Raw genomic sequence first — 17,499 nt, forward strand, 5'->3', positions numbered from 1 at the left:
TTTTTTTTTACATTTAAAAGATGAAATTTCTTGGTAAATGGACATTTACAGGATATTTTTTTACATTTAAAAGATGAAATTTCAAATAAGGAAAGTGAATAATCCATAAATGAAACAGTATTTTCCTGGTTAAGATATTTTATCAAATTTATATATGTTTCATGATATATTACTATCTGATTTGCCACTTTATTACACATACAGCCGGGATTGAAGCTGTTTGGTAGATTCTTCGACTTTGATAGCCACAATTTAAAAAAAAGGTATTTTGTAGTTAAGAATCCACATAGTATAATAAAACGCACTTGATCTTCGCAGTTGAGTTTTGTGAAAGTCAGGAAATTTTTTCAAAAAGAGGAGATTTTATTGTTTTGAGTAGTTGAAGCAACTCTATGCTTACTCAAATATTAAAATAAATCATCACAAATATTTTTAATAGCAACTCATTTTTATAATGAAAAATTGTAGTGTTGCACAAAGTATTCAGACCTTGTTAATTAATATTATGTTTATTTTTCAATATTCAAATCATAATCTCTTTTGAACAAAAGACACTAACTGGGTGTATAAGTTTATTGTAAGGATTTGTTGAATATGCAATGAAATTCCAATAATTAATATTTGTCTTAACCTGGGTCTACTTGAAGAGTTATATAAATAGACAATAGGTCTAAATCAAATAATTCTAAAAACAACATTACCGAGTATGAAAATAAAGTCAAAATTATCTTATTTACAGTACACTTTTTTTTTCTTTATTTATTCATATAAATTTTTAGTGTCGATAGTCGAGAGATTCTCAAATGGAGGTATGTGCAGAATATCCAGAAAGTAGAGAAGATTTACAAAAAATAATATATTTATTTTCTACATAAAAAAGTTACATTTGACATATTTCGATGGGGATAAGTGAATTAAAGAAGTTTGAGAACCACTAGTTAATAATTTTGAAATTCTTTGAATTAAAATACCAATGAATAATGAATGCTATAATAATTTATACATTATTACTCTTGAACTTTTCTAATTACTATGCTAAAATATTAGGTCGAATAAAATAAAGTGAGATATTGATATTTCAATGTCGTTTTGGCATCTGAAAACGTATTCCTACCCATTTAAATTTTGCATGTATGCTTATTCTTATGCTTAATATTGAAATATGGCTAGCCATATTCAATTTTCTAACTTTTGGGTTTTTGGCTCACCCTAATATAAAAATTTAACTTTAAGTACATGGGCAACTGTGCTAGTACTAGTAAAGAGGTTGTTTGTTGTTTTGGCGGATTAGCTAGGGGCTTTTCCTGAGATCTCAACTATCCTGGAAGGTTGACCAGGAAATGTCTAGTAGATGATTATTTAAAATCATAAAAGATACCAAGAGCTCAATTTCTGACAGAACATCCTAATTAACGAAGGCTTAAAATTACAGGCGTTTGCTGAGCCAGTGTTTGGCCCCCTAGCTCATCTGACCTCAACTCAATGAACTTATTTGTGTGGGCTGTAGTTGAGGGACATAACAACTAATCCTCGTGCAACACAAAATCGGAGCTGATGTCCAGTATCCGGAAAATTTCTTGTAATCTGTCAATGGAGGATGTAATCAAGACTGCTCCCGTTTTCTAGATCGAATCGGTCCAATTATTGATGCCAAAGGCAATTATATCTAAAAATAATATTATTATTTTTTAAATTCAGCTTTCAAATGGCATTTTGTTTTTATTAAAATTGGATCATTAGTTTGTGATACATTAATTTTTTTTTAATCGTGTTGGTTGTTAAATAAAGGTTGTATTCTTTACTTACATGAAGTACAACAGTTTCTTCCTTAATTACGGAATACAGAGCACTATAAATAATTTAAGGGACAATGTGCAAGTGTACCTCAATAAATTCCCTACAAATTCACTTCATAGCTACTAATTCAATATAAAAATGAAATTGGAGTTTTTTAAAAAAACATCAAAAATAATAATGAAAAAGAATCAAAAGTAGTCCGTGAAGAGAGGAACTTGAGGGGGAAATGAAGCGCATTGAGTAAAATATATATAGTTAAGGAAAAGGAATAGCGACGAAAGCAACGGACATAAAGAAGAACTTCTCTCTCAGAAAAAAGCAAGAAAAAACCGTAGAATTATTTAATAGATAACAAAACATTTTTCATTTTTGTTAACTCTCTCATTTCGGACAGAAGGCACGTTTTTCAAGTTGTGTTAAAATTCAAGGGGAGTGATTTCTCAATTTAACAGTGTTTTTTTTAATATAGGAAAATTTGGTTTACTACAGACTCTAACTAAGAAAATTATTCTTATTGATAAAGAAAAAGGTAAGATTTCATTTCTAATTATTTCATTCAAGTCATATTTAAATGATAAAATGATGGTTTGGTAAAATAGAAAAGCTTTTTGAATAATTTCTTACAAACATCAAATTAAATGTGATAGATATAATCATGGCTCCTTCTACATATTTCCATTTTTAAAAGATAATTTTTATTTTTTCGATGATAAAAAACTGAGTTATGTAAAATAATTGTTTTTTCTTATAATTGAACTAATATTGTCTTAAGAAAGGGTCAATACAAAACTATTATTTTTCTTAGAACTTATGATAAATTCAATTTGTATATGATGAGCAATTAGCATTAATTTTTATTTACGATCTATTCTTATTAACCCTTTGAAGGCATCACAAATGCACTTAAAGTAGCAAAAATTCACAATAAAAGAATGATAAAATAATATATTTTACTTGAAAGGTTATATTGGGACCAAATTAAGTCTCATAATACAAGTAAAGTTTTTAAACTATATCTACCTTAACATATTTGGTACCTTAACTAACCCCACAAATTGTTATATAAAGACCATAACTTATTCAAATATGTCTATGAAATATTTGGCAGGATGTATAACTGAATTAGAATAAATATATGGGAATTTATCCTATTCTTAAATTTTTTCAATATTTTTTCATGTTGACGCACCACTTATTTATTAAGGCTAAGTACTATTAATTTTTGTTATTGAAGTTTGTGATTTTTAAATCCTCTTTGATGGTCCTTTTGAAATTCACATTAAGCTAATTTACACATACTTTGTGTTTGTGTCTTTTAAAAAATACCCATAGAATTGATATTCAGACACATATCCCAGATAAAACTATTCCTTCAAAAATGGGTTGCTCTTATTTGGGTTATTGGGGAAAAAGCTAGAGTATTTTACAATATTGTTCAGACACTTTATGAAGCAAAAATACCTTCTTCTTTAGGTCATTTATATTCAATAAAAATTTGGAGATGTTTCGTTGATTCAATCACTTTTATAATTTGTTTTTATTATTATTTTATGATAATAACATCAAAGTTATTACAGAATGTCTGATCTATGCCAGAGAGTGTATGTAAATGATTTTTATCGTTACTTACATAGTCTATAGGGCACCAGATACACCGATATGAATCAAAAGGATATAATCTATCTTTTAAATATACAATAAGGGAAAAGTATCCTCTATCAACCATAATATTGTGATAGATAGGCTCACAGTAATTTTTCTATGGCATTTGGAATTAGGAATGGACTCAAGATAAGCTTCCAAGCCACACATCTAAGGTCAATCAATCCTACTTAAAAACAAAATTAGGGACAGACTAATTTTAGTCAAATGAAATTTGGACTTTGTCATAGACAAAACTATAATCTTCAGAAAAAATATCAGACTTGACCCTAAAATATGTGTCTGAATGGCTTAGAAAAATGTGTGGTGATATGTATTGCTGCACAAGATGGGATTTTCGAATGCAAATATCTGTTGTTTATTTTTTTATTTTTAAAGATATACACTTTGATAAAAAAGTATTTGTGGACTGGAGATATTCAATTATATAGTACAAAATTAGATTAAAAAAATATCTAGTCTAAAAATCAATCACTTTGTTTTGTTTTTTCTAAAAATTTAATGTATGTATGTATATTATATTTTTCTTCTCACTTCATGCAAAAACAAAATTTTGCACTCCAGCTTTGTTGATATGCTGCTGCTCTTATTGATGTCATACGGAGTTTAAAAGACAAAATTTTGACAGAAATATGTTTAAAAAATATTTATTATATTAATATTTGTGAATTTGATGATTTCTTCTGTAGATATTTGTGGTAATTTATTAAAATGTACCGGATTATAATTTATATTATTGTGAATAACAAGGAAAGTAGTTTAGTAAGTGAAAAAATTGCTTCCGAAAAAAAAATTACCCCGATTTCATTCTATTTGAGATAAGTATTCCAGAAAGCAATTTGATAAATATATTTAATGATATATCTTATTACAAATTCATAATTGTTATTTGATGTAACCTTTTATATACATATATTTATGTTTGTGCACTCACCATATAATAACTACGCAACGAGTGTATTAAGATTTCTCAGAGTTTTATACCAACAGAAAATGTCCGGAATTATTTTTTTTAAATTATATCATTAAATAAGTTTCACTTAATTATCTAATTATACTGACATTTTATGTATGTAAGTTGATTATTTATTCTTATTGGCCTTTAACATTGTGTAGAAAAAAATATATTTTATTAAGGTAGTTAGTGATGTTAATATCTACCTCCTAAAAAGAACTTTTCGTGAAAAATTGTTTAAAAAAATGAATAATAATATGTTTAAATATAATTTCACTACCTTTTTTAGTATTATCATGAGTCTGGCTACCGCTTTTTTCTTACTTTTTCCAAAAATTCCATCCCTTTTTACATGACTTATATGAACTACTAGTAGCCATAACATTTTTGTAACGAAAAAATTTCCTTTAAAAATTAAAAAAGGAAAAACGATTTTAGCGTGTGTTCTTTCTTCTTTAAGGTTAATTATTTTAGTGGTCGTAGCGTTGTTTACTTCTTCCTGGTAGTTTTTATAAAATATCAGTTTGTCAAAAAAGAAAAATCAATCTGAAAAACTTAAGTGAATACACATAAAATACCTGACAATCACACAGTTAAAAGTTTTAACAATTTATGCATTGGAAATGATTTGGTAAATCATCGATAATAAATTATCCCCAACAAATTATAAAAATTTTCTAATAATATAAACAACTTAATTCTATAAAGTGGGACCCATAGGATCTAAAAAACCGACTCGCCAATTATTAGGGATAATTAAAAAAATAAAATCGACAATATATGGGTTCGAACTAGTATAAAATTTATTCTTTAATCTTAAATATAAAAAGAAAACATTAGGGAAATGTCTCAGTAATTATTCTTGACACCCCACATCCTAAAATTTAAACATTTGTTTCCCAAAATTTAATATAGCAATTTCCCAGGAAATGAGAAATCCTGGAATGTATGATTTGTAATTCCTGTAAACTACTGTAAAATTTACAAAGTAGTATTTCTATGTATGTATGTATGCAAAATTAGTAAATCAATTAATTGCACTTGAATAACTATTTAAAAACTCAATTCACATGGGACAAAAATATATTTACATAAATGTATATACATATATGTTAATATTTAATCTTAACATTAATTTAATAACAATATTTTGCATGACTCTATGAACAAGTACATAACATAAAATTATACTGCATATATATATGTGAATATAGTATCATTTACAGATAAAGTAATTTGATATTGAAGTTAATTTCTAGGAGATTGGAAACAAAGTTTAAAAATCCAGTGCTAAAAATACATACTATGGTGGCCTTTATTAATTAATATTTCATTTCAAACTTGTCCTACCCTTCCATGTTGTTCCATTTAACATAAAAATTAACTGTACAAAATATTATTTAATTTAATTAATATTTAATAATGGACCTTGCTTCTTAATTTTGGTCTTATATAAAAAAATTACCTCAAATAAATTTCATATCTCTTTTTTTTTTTAAACATAAAGTTTTAATATCAAATTTGTCTATAACTATAAATAAACTGAAATAAATGTACTACCTACATTGATTTAGTAGTTTTTTGTATTTTCAATATTCAATCCTTTTTAACACAATCGATTATATTGTTTGAATGTATAATTTTATACGCACTTACATAATTTTTGGAGCAATTTTAATAATTAATTTATAATAATGATATTAAGGATAATTCATTTTAAACATGATATCCATAACAGCTTCCAGACGGCGCCAAAATTACTGCAGGTGCTTCTGATATAGGATTCCGACATTGTATCCTACTGTTCATTGGCGTCCTTTTATATCTCAATATTCGGAATAAATTGGATCATGCAGCGCTGGAACTCTACTTGCTACCAAGTACTATAATCCTGGGGATTCAGATCTGGTGATTAGGAAGGCCAAGAGTTCTTATTCCAGAATTTGACTTCAGATGTCAATTTTCTTGGACAACCACATCTGGGGACTTCTTTGAGACCTTCAACATTACCCTGGCACTCCTTTTCTCGCTATATGGTTACATCTAGGCCATATTTGGTCGCTATAACTACGTTTCAGTACATTCCAAGGACAATTTATTAAGTTTTAAAAATGTTGTTTCAAAACATTTGCGAGGGCCGATATTACATAGTATTTTATCTACAAAATGAACAATTTTTTTGATTTATTCTGCGATTCATTTGCGTTTCAATAAATGAGTCATTTAAAAGTTAATTTCATTCAAAAGTTTAAGAGTGAAAAGTCCTCTGAATTTCACTTAATTGCTTAATTTTTTCCACAAGAACATAATTTCAGTATTGGAACCGATTGAGAGGGTGAGATAAGGAAAATAAAAAAATAGATTTTTGTAAGTACGAAGTAAGTGCCTCCCATACATACATAAACATATACAATGATACGTTTCTCCTCCAACTTTTTCCATACTAAATATTGTTACACGCTTTAATGACTTGACTAAAAAGTTCTTGCTTTGTTTTTTCAAAGTTTTATCTTTGTTAAGTCCAGTTCAGATATATAAAGATATTTTTCCCCTTGCCTTGTTTTATTTGTTGTTTTCTCATGTATTTCGAATGTTTGAACATTGATTGTCTCAGCAAAGCTTAACTGTATTTCATCCAAAGCCATTTATATGGTCATAAATCACGTTAAATAGTTTTTTTAAGTTATTTTTCCCATTTTGTTACATATATTTCAACTGAAATCTTTATCCTTTTTCTTTAAAATGATATTATTGCACATTGTGTGATCATACATACATTGGTGAAGTCGCTATATCAAATTTGATTCCGGTACCAAAATTAGTATCGGGATACCAATATTGAAAAAAAATATCAGATAAAAGTGTCTTTAAAAACATGCACTTAGAGAGGGGTATTTGTACTGTTTTTAGATGTGTGGTGGAGCTAGCACATAAATTTGAAGACCTTTATTAAATTTTTTCTACCTAACTTTTTGACTAGCTCAAAAATCCGGATAAATACGGTTCCAACACAGGCTAAGTAAAGTAAATATTAAAGGACTTATATACAAAGAAATCCTAATGAGTATAAGTAGGTTTGAATGAGCACTCATAACTATCATAGTTAATTTCATGGATGTATTTGTCATTAACTGTTTTCTTTTATCATGACCATTACCAAACTAAACAATTTTATTGAGTCTTATATCTAACTAAGTTAAACAAATGCAATTTGACAAAGAAGGTACAAAAGTTGAACTATTAATTCATTATCACTTTGACAATGGTTATTTCATTGATCCGTTTATCAACCAGGGCGTTATTCCATTCATATAGCTTAAGTATCCATTATATAAACTGAAAGTCAAATCACTCAGTAAGTCCCCGGTCGGACATATATTAAGCAACATTGATGACAAGCCCTCGTAATTTTCTAAATTACAATAAGTAAGTGTAAAATTTTATTGCATTCTGAAGGTTGGTTTAGAGGGTAAGAGTCGTTTTAGTGACCTGAGTTTAAAACACACTAAAATGGGTTCACTAAAATGAGTGTAACCTATAAACGAACGGTCGAAATGCAAACCAATTTCAAAAAGTACTGTTTGAAGATTTATACCAACTGAAAGTACGTGAGTATGTCAACAATGTCGCTATATTTGTGTCAAGCGGTGGTATTATAGTGTGAGGTGTTACACAGTACGAAAAAAAGGTATTTTTATACTTAAAAGCCTTAAAAAAAAAAAATTGTGTTTTCAAGTGCTGTATTTAGGGAAGGGGTCAACTATGTTTTTATGGAATATAAAGGAATATTTATATTTTTTGTTGAAAATTGTAATAATAGAGACTGTACAAAGGTGTTTATCATCGCTTACCTGGGTATTTAAAAAAAACTGTTGGTTGTATAATATACAACTTTGACATTTAAGGAAATTATTGGTTACTCGCCCTAACTTGTTTTGATAATCACAAAAAGACATCTTTTTTAATGATGAAAAAAACAAACTTGAAGATAACATTAACAAGGATCCTTTCTAAATTAGAACCTCAATACTCTCAGACGTCATTATTAAAGAAGGCTATACCGAAAAACTCAAGGAGATTGTGAATAGAGCATCGATGGAACGGGAATTCTTTAAAAATATTTAGGGTTTAGTTTTGACTCCAAAACAGATGTATCTCAAATATTCCATCACATCTGTGGCTTTCTTTACGGATACGTTCTTTTATGATGACAGACGCAGAATAAGTTTGGACTGACTTAATTAGTCGGAAAACCCCATGCGAAGAGATGAGTTTCGGATAAATTAAATGATACCTGTGAGACTAAGAATGTGACAAAAATACAAACCTTTTTGAATATATTGTCTTACTTATTAATACAATGGCGAAAGGAGCAACTATACTAAAATTTTCCGCTTGACCGCTACTAAATTTTGATCCTAAATATATAGTCCCTCTCTTGGTCCCGAGTAAGTTAGTTCTGACTACGATACTACTAATTTGACTATAACTGAAATCAACACTTTTAAGCTATAAGACCAATTATGACAGTCTTTTTATCTAAAGAAAGTCAATGATTTTAACTTAAATTCAAACTCAAAGTATCTATACTAATCTGGATAAAAACGTAGTTAGTTTGAAAATACCAAAAAAAAAAAAAAAAAAAAGTACAAACTTTTAATTTATTACATTAAAATATAAATAATATATACTTGTTTAAGTTATCGATAATATCTACATACTGCATTAAACATTAATACTTTGAAAGATTACATGACTTAAAATCCCACCTATAAAACATCATAACATTTTTTTTTTTTTTTAAATACATAAATAATAAAAATAATTTTAAATTATGAATAGAAAATATTTCAAAGTTATCAAGAGCAAATATCGAGAACTCCCTACTTTTTAATATTTTTTATAACATAATAATTGTTTTTTAAACAAAATATTTGAATTTATAAAATAACTGCAAGACAATTAATGACTTTAGTTTATCTTTATTGTTTTAAAACTAAAAAAAAATTATTTAATTTTGTAAATTATGTCGTTGAAGTGTAGCCAACAGCTATGCAAAACAGTGTAAATAAATGTATCAATGTTTTAACTGTTTCAATACAAATATATTAATCTAAACAATATTATTTTTGTGTTTCAAAATTATGAATGGTAAAACTTGAAACCAAATTAACAATCTACGAAAATTAATATACTACCTAAAATATTATAACTTTTGGTTAATAAACTCTTATTCACGAAAAAAAAAAAAAAATTGTTTAACTCACTAGAATCCGTTCTTTATTAGATTGATATACAAAACTTTCTTTTTCAAAAAGTTCGGCAAACATAGTTCAAAAATGTGAATTTAAATAAGAAGTTCCTAACTTTTTTGTGTATGAAACAATTGGCGGTTTTTTTTTTTTCTCGTATACCTATTATTGAATTTTTTTATTATCTTTAAATTATTTTGACTGATCAAAAAATTATTCTTACTTTGATAGAATCATTTTTACTTGAAAAGTTGTAATTAAAAAAAAAGTGTATATTTTTTTATAGAAGAAAATATAAAATACTAGTACACATTAAGATTCAAATACAACAAATCCAATAATAAGAAAACTATTATCATAAAATTACAAAAAAAATATGATTTAATTATTCATGGTAATGGCTCTAAGAACAATTTGTCAACAATTGAGTTCAAATTGGTGAGGTTTAATCTCAAATATCTACGTACATTGATTTGTAATTGATTTTTTTTTTTCGTAAAAAGGTTGGCAACTGCCGTAAAACCCCTTTCCACGAGGTATAGAAATAGGAAAATTGTTGCATGTAATAGACCTGGAAGTAGTATAATCAGAAAATTCCCCATATTTAGAAATGTTTATCGTGAATGTTATATAAAATTATGGTCTTTAATAAGTAGAAGTTCATGTACCCAAAGCCTGTCCCAAAACAAATTTAGGAATACCATTCCCGTATAATCCCAATACAAAACTAAAACACGTCTTATCTTTATTAAGCAATAATATAAGATTTTTTTTATAAGGAAAATCCATTAAATCTTTATTATGATCAGTAAAATTTCATGTTCCTGAATCCAATTGATATTTTAGATAATAAAAGTTTTCTGGATCTAAGGCCAGTTTTATCTTTAGATAGTAGTCTGAAATGATGAATACAATTTAGTTGTTACAACGAAATAAACTATCTTGGGTGGATGTCATGAGAGATATATAAAATAAAAGTGCACTGTTTTTAATCATTAAAACACTTCTTCAAAGGAGCGAAAAAAGAAAAATATTTTGTTATTATTTATTTCTTACTTGAGCAAGGCCAATTTGGTTCTACTATAAACCAATTGACGTTGAATGGTTTACTAAGGTATTTATCTAAATATATTTCCAATATTGGATAAAACTAATGATAAAAATAGATTTTTTTTATGTGATAAATCTAACTTTTATACATGCAAAAACTAAAAAAATAATAAAAATTAAACTTTTACATGTTTGCACACTTTAAAGAGTACGAAAGAAGTACATTAACCTTTCAAAATTAATTTTTAATCATAAATTAACTATCCTTCTAATCGTAGTTAAAATTGTTATATTTATCTCAATGAATCAAAATTGAGCCAATTTCGATTCTTTTTAGTTGTAGGAATCTTGAGAAGTAAGTATATGTATGAATCTATTTTTAAATATGGAATATTCTATTTCATAGAATATAATTTTTTATTATATTCCTTTAAGTAACAAATTACATTCAATACTTGAAAAATCGAAATTAACTTGTATCTTATACAAAAATAAACTTTTGAATCTTTCTCCTCTTACTGTTGTCCCATTTTTTCAAGGAAGTAACATTTTTTAGACTACACTCTAGCACTCAAAATTAGAAGGGAAGAGAAGATTGTATTCACCAGTTAATTTGTCTGGGATTGCTACAAATTTTATGAAACTTATTATATATTTTGCACAAATTCATTTGAATTTAAAGTAATGTAGTTCTACAAGGAGGCACACGAGAAGATGTAGTTGGTGTAGTTTTGTGTCTGCAAATATAAGAGGATATCATCTACGTAAGCAAATCATCCTTGAATGTTGCCCAAAACCTTATCTATTATTATCTGAAAATAAATTGTGGTATTTTTTAGCGAAAAAGGATCCTAGCATACTGGAAAAAACCACAAGGTGCTGCTGCAGAATTTTTTTTCTTTGTCCTGTTTGAGCATGGGTACTTGATGATAAGGTTTCAGCATATCTAGTTTACTCAAGAAGGATGACCTACCAATTTTTTCATTGAATGCCTTGATAGATGGCATTGGGTATCTGTCAGGTTTGGTGATATTATTAAGTAATCTGTACTTGTCAACGAGGCGCCATTCACCATTTTCCTTCTTTACCAAATGAATGGGGGAAGACCAGCAAGAGTTTGAAGACACTAGAATTCCTTTTTTAACAAGTTATCTATTTCATCTTTTTCAAGTGTAAATTTCCAAGGTCAAGAGAAAACGGGCATCCCAGAGGTTTCGATAGAATAGTATAGACCGTGTCAACAATCACCAATAATTTTTTTTTTTTTTTCGCAGTAGGATTAAACACGATCTCTTTACATGCAGCACAATCTGTTTCAATTCAAATACTATATATATGGTAGGCCTTTTTAATTAATTTATTATTATAAATATCTACCAAAAAATTATGGTGCTTAAGAAAATCACATCCCAAGACCCCAAACTTTATATTTGACACGATGAAATTCCAAGCATATGTTCCCAAATCGGGTAACTTAATTCTTTGATTAGAACTACCATAACTTTTCAGGGCTTGGTTATTCGGTGCTAATAATCTAACCTTAGAATCTATAATCCGAATGGATTTGTAAAAAGGTATCAAAGAGCGTTCAGCACCAGTATCTACTAAAAATATTATAGGATTCTCTGCTTTAGTGAAGGAATCAGTAATGTAGGACTGCATTTTAAATAGTTTTATACTTTGAATATAAGACTGATAATTTTTCTTTATTTATATATAAATTTGGAAAAATATTTCTAGTGTTTTTACAATTAATACATTTTAATGGATACTCTGAAGTATCCTGTCGGCCGTAATGAGGTAAAAAATGGAAGTTTCACTGACACTTGACTAAGTTCACCACTCACTTTACAGTCTTGAGGATACTATCCACCGTCATCATTCGTTTAGTCTGGGTCACCATTGTAGGGTCATTATACACCTCAAAAGAAAACTCACTTGTGTACATGCTGAGTGCTAATTTATTACTAACTCTTAAAGTACAATAGCAAGAGATACACAAAAAAAAAGAACAGATTATAAACACTGGAAAATCCCCTTATTGATATTAATATAAAATACATATATTGCAGTAACTACAGATATAAATATACATTTTAGTTGTACGGGTTTTAATCTTATTTGTTAAAAAAATTAGGAGATTTGAATGTTTTAGAATTATTTTTTTCAATAGATTTAATCTTTTTAACACCAAATATAAATATAAGTTATGAAACATTTAATACAACCAGCGATAGCTTACTTAAGATGACATACCTTGAGTAATTAAATCGGTAATTGAGCCCATCATTTATAGTCTATTTCCCCGTCTTTACTTAAGTAAAAAAAACATCACTTATTTAATAGACGCTTGAATTATTTAAGATGAATGAAATTAATCTTTAATTACATAAGAGAACAATAAGAAAGTCAAAATTTGCATATCTTTAACCGTAAAATCTAAAACTAATCTCAACTCTTCTCACAATGTTCTAAATTATGAAATATATGGGATTATGTTAATTCGGTATTATTATTGTTCAGAGTCATTTTTACCCTTAATTAAAAGTACGATTAATAAAATCTACGTAAAAGTATTTTCATATGATTATAAAAGTGTGTTTATTCTTACCGTATCTTGATCTGAACTCAATATATATTTCCTTTTTTAGACTAAAAAGGGATGAAAAACGACATATTAATCATAGTTATAAGCAATGATAAAGTTTATATTATAAAAAATTTCAATTTTTTAAAAACATATTCTAAAAAATATATCCAAGATTTTTGTTCGATTTTTTTTTATAAGGGATCTTATTTTTTAAGGGGGTGTTGTAGCAAATAGAAAACATAATTTAATATTGTTTAGAATTTGAATATATATTTCATTTGATTTAGTATACACCTTAATATTTCAAAAAAAAAGTTTCAATCAATAATGTGTTGTTGTTTTTTTTTTTTCTAAACTTCTGTCATGATTTGAAATATTCAACCAATATTAACTATATTTTATAACTTTTATGTAATTTATAAGACTTACATGGCCCGACATGGTCTATCAAATATAATCAAATTCTAAATCTCTCATTCTGATGATGATTTTTTGCTACTATTTGCAATTGCCAATGATATTAAACGATACATGAGAATAGTTTATTGATAGAAATTGAGGATTTTTTTTTATAGATGAGTATAATTGTAATTTAGACACTATTTTCTCGAAAATTCTACCTTGTTTTTGTGGTGACGAATGATGTAATAGGTGAAGTAATAAGGAAGCTATTTTTTTTTAAACTAGATGGATTTAGTAGTCTGTGTCTTGCATTGTATTAGTGCAATCGGTTTACACTATATGAGATTAGAAAGATAAGATTTCTTATTTTAAAAAAACACAGTTTTGTATTTGCATGATTCAGTATTGGTTGAGCCCACGTAAAAGATGGACACCAGCGAAGAGAAGATATGTCTTATTTTACAGTTTATCTTCGAACTTCAAACATTGTATCAAATAAAACCTAATAAAAAAATATACCCAGAATTCTACATATACGTGATTTAGATTTATATATTTGATAAACATCCATTACTTTAATATGTAGATCTAAATTTTTGTTACAAAGTATTAAATAAAGTGATTTCAATTGTAGACTTTTTAATTAAATTGTTTGTATATGTATACATAGTGGTTGTTTTTGTCTGCAATTTTAGTCCGCTATTTGATTGTTTTTTTTATGATTAACCACATACATGTTTACCATACAATATCACAATTGCCATAACAGTTTAAGTGTTGATATGATGTATGATATTTGTATATGATATTACATTGTATAATAATACATCATTCATTTAAATTTAGACACATTGATATTTGAAAGCATTTGATAAGCGCCAAGTAAAAAGTCTTGACACATCTCTATGGTTTGATTTTTCAAAATAGGGCTAAATAATGAATAAAAAAGCTATTACCTTGCAGGTTACAATCATTTACTCTTTTTTTTTTCTCAACTCTATACATTAAAATCCATACAGATTTACTCATAATGATACTTCCTTTAATCAACTAAAAAGCAAAAGAGTTACTATATATACATACATACACCACACAGGTAGCAACACGAGATTTAACGTAAACACGAACAGATAAATTTAAGAATAGCTGCATAATTAAAACTCAAATCAGTATTGACAAAATAATAATCATACTAACACCTCCATTACATTTGAGATTATTCAAATTAAAAATTCATACAAGTTTAACAATGTAACAAATTTAAGTTTAGACACTCCTCTTGTAAACGTATCAGCCAAAATATTGTCACCCTGACAGTAGACGAGTTTAATTATATTTCCCTCCACTAATTTATGTTTAAATAGTATGTCTTATCAACATGGTTGGCTCTACCATGAAATTGGGGGTTTTTAGCAGAGCTTATAGTCGACTAATTATTTTTCAAAAATTACTGTGGTTCCATCAAAAGATCTTTCAACATTACAAAATAAATTTCGAAATAGCTTTATATTCTGCTTCTATAGTTTATGATGCCACCAATTTTTGTTTTTAAGTTTTCCAAGACGCCAGTCCTACATTGTATAGGAAAATATAAGCGCTAATTGACTTAATATTGTCATGAGCTCCACCCCAATCAGAATCTGAAAATCTTACAAGCTCTCCTTTATCACTTTTGGAATAACAAAGACCAAGATTCTTTTTTTTATTCAAGTAATGAAGGATTCTTTTTAGGGCAACCCTGTATTTTGATCTACGAACATCACATTAACGGTCAATGGATCCAACTGCAAATGCTAAATTTGGTCTTGTTCTAGTATATAAATGGATGCGACAAGGAACCATTGATGTATATTTAACAAGTTTTACTATTTCTTTATCCACAATTCTTGTCAGCTTTGTTTCTAAACAAGAAAGGTTTCCACCGTTTTGCTATCCTTGAATCCAGTTCTTTCTAGTATGCTCAGGCAAAGAAGTAAATTGTCTCATAGATACACAGTTACAAACACTTTTTCTCTAATAGTAAAAAGACATGGATCTTCATTTTACTGACCAACAGTAGAATTCCATCATCTAGGGGCTGCTATAATCTATATAAACTCTTTTATAATTTATGGAATAACTTCTCATGACGATGTTCAATTAACCTTTAAAGCTGTTCAATATAAACATTTTTAGATATTTTACCATTCAAAAAAGCAGTTTTAGTATCAAGCTGATATACTTGAAATCCTTCTCCATTAACTATTGTCGAGAGCAGTTGTACAGTTTCAAGACTAATAACAGGGATGAACGTTTCATCATATTCTTCTCCATGTCTTTGAGAATAACCTATATCCACTAGCCATTTCTTAAATCTTGAAGACCTATTTTTCTTCATCATTCTTCAATTTAAATATCCATTTTTTTATAATATTTCTATTATCAGGACGTTCTACAGAACCCTAAACATATTTTCTCTTCAAGAACGTAAGTTCCTCCATTATAGTCTTCCCCCACTCTGTTGTAATTGAACTTAGTAGAGCCTCTTCCAATGACTTTGGATCTTCGTGTAACACATACGCTTTTTCTCCAAAAAGGATCAGGTTTTTTTTCTCTTTTGGATCTTCTGAGTTCTGACACACTATCCTCAATGTTATAGGGAGAATGATAGCCGATAACTTATCTGAAATTGCTCCCTCATTTGAGTTCTCAAATATTATCACTTTCTTAACAATCTCAGGATAACGATCATTTTCATTTAAACCTATGACATTTACAACAAAGATCACATCTCTACTTAAATATATTTACCACTCTTAGGTTCATACTACTTATAGTCTTTTACTGCTTCTCCATATCCCAACAACAACATTCTTTTACTCTTGAAGCCAATATTTTGGCGATTCCCTTTAGGTATAAAAACATGACTACAACATTTGATTCTTCTTAGATGTGCAAAATCAGGCGTCTCCCTGTTCCAAACTTCATACGGGGTCTTCCCTTCAACTGCTTTAGGACATCAATTACGAATACAAGCAGCAGTCGTTTCTAATTCAGAACAGGATTTATGGGTTCCCAACTATCGGATAATGTTATTTTCTTTCTTTACGATACATCTTTCTTTTGAGAATTCCTCGTTACGGAGCGTTCTCTCTTGATGCTTTCACTTACCTAATATATGTATGAACTCTTTATATACGTTATCTCCTTCAGAACGTACATATTTCATCTTTTTCCCAGTTTCTTTCTCCATCATTACTATCCAGTACTTGAATTTTATTAGGACTTAATTTAAATTCTTTAGAAGAATATATCCAAGTACATCTTGATTTACCATCAATGAAGACAATTAAAAAGTAATGAAACCCGCTCATCATCGAAGGTGTCAAATCCGAAAGGAATTATTTCTAGGACATCTTTAGCTCTCCTCATTGATTGGTGTGGAAACGTTGTCGTAATAAGTTTACCTAAATGCAAGACTCACACAAATGATGAGATATCTAGTGACTTTGACCTTTGACTAAGTCTTTTTGTCGATTTCTTGGATTTAAGATCAGGTTATGTGTCCAAGGTGTCGATAACATATTAACTATTTCCCACAAATTACGACACATAATATAATAGAAACATCACTTCTTACAGCTCGTCCAACAATTTTATCTGACTTATGTAGAAAACATGGATCTTCTTTGAAGAAAATTGAAGCTCTTTTTCTCAATCACTTTTGAAATACTTCAAAGGTTGAACAATATTTTTGTGACATAAAATACATAATTAATTGTGCGTGGTCTAATTAAAATATCAATCATAAT

The 17,499-nt window shown here is 28.0% G+C and overlaps 1 protein-coding gene across 1 annotated transcript in view; it reads left to right on the forward strand.

Annotated features, from left to right (window-relative positions):
* Positions 1 to 2,156: 2,156 nt before the first annotated feature.
* LOC121129797 (neural cell adhesion molecule L1.1) overlaps positions 2,157 to 17,499 on the forward strand; it is a 297,246-nt gene continuing 281,903 nt past the window's right edge. Inside the window, exon 1 of the mRNA XM_071893367.1 lies at positions 2,157 to 2,326. The gene's annotated coding sequence lies outside the window, so the exon portion shown is untranslated. The remainder of the gene's footprint in view (positions 2,327 to 17,499) is intronic.

This window comes from Lepeophtheirus salmonis, chromosome 14, assembly GCF_016086655.4.
Source record: "Lepeophtheirus salmonis chromosome 14, UVic_Lsal_1.4, whole genome shotgun sequence".
NCBI classification, from domain to species: Eukaryota; Metazoa; Arthropoda; class Copepoda; order Siphonostomatoida; family Caligidae; genus Lepeophtheirus; species Lepeophtheirus salmonis.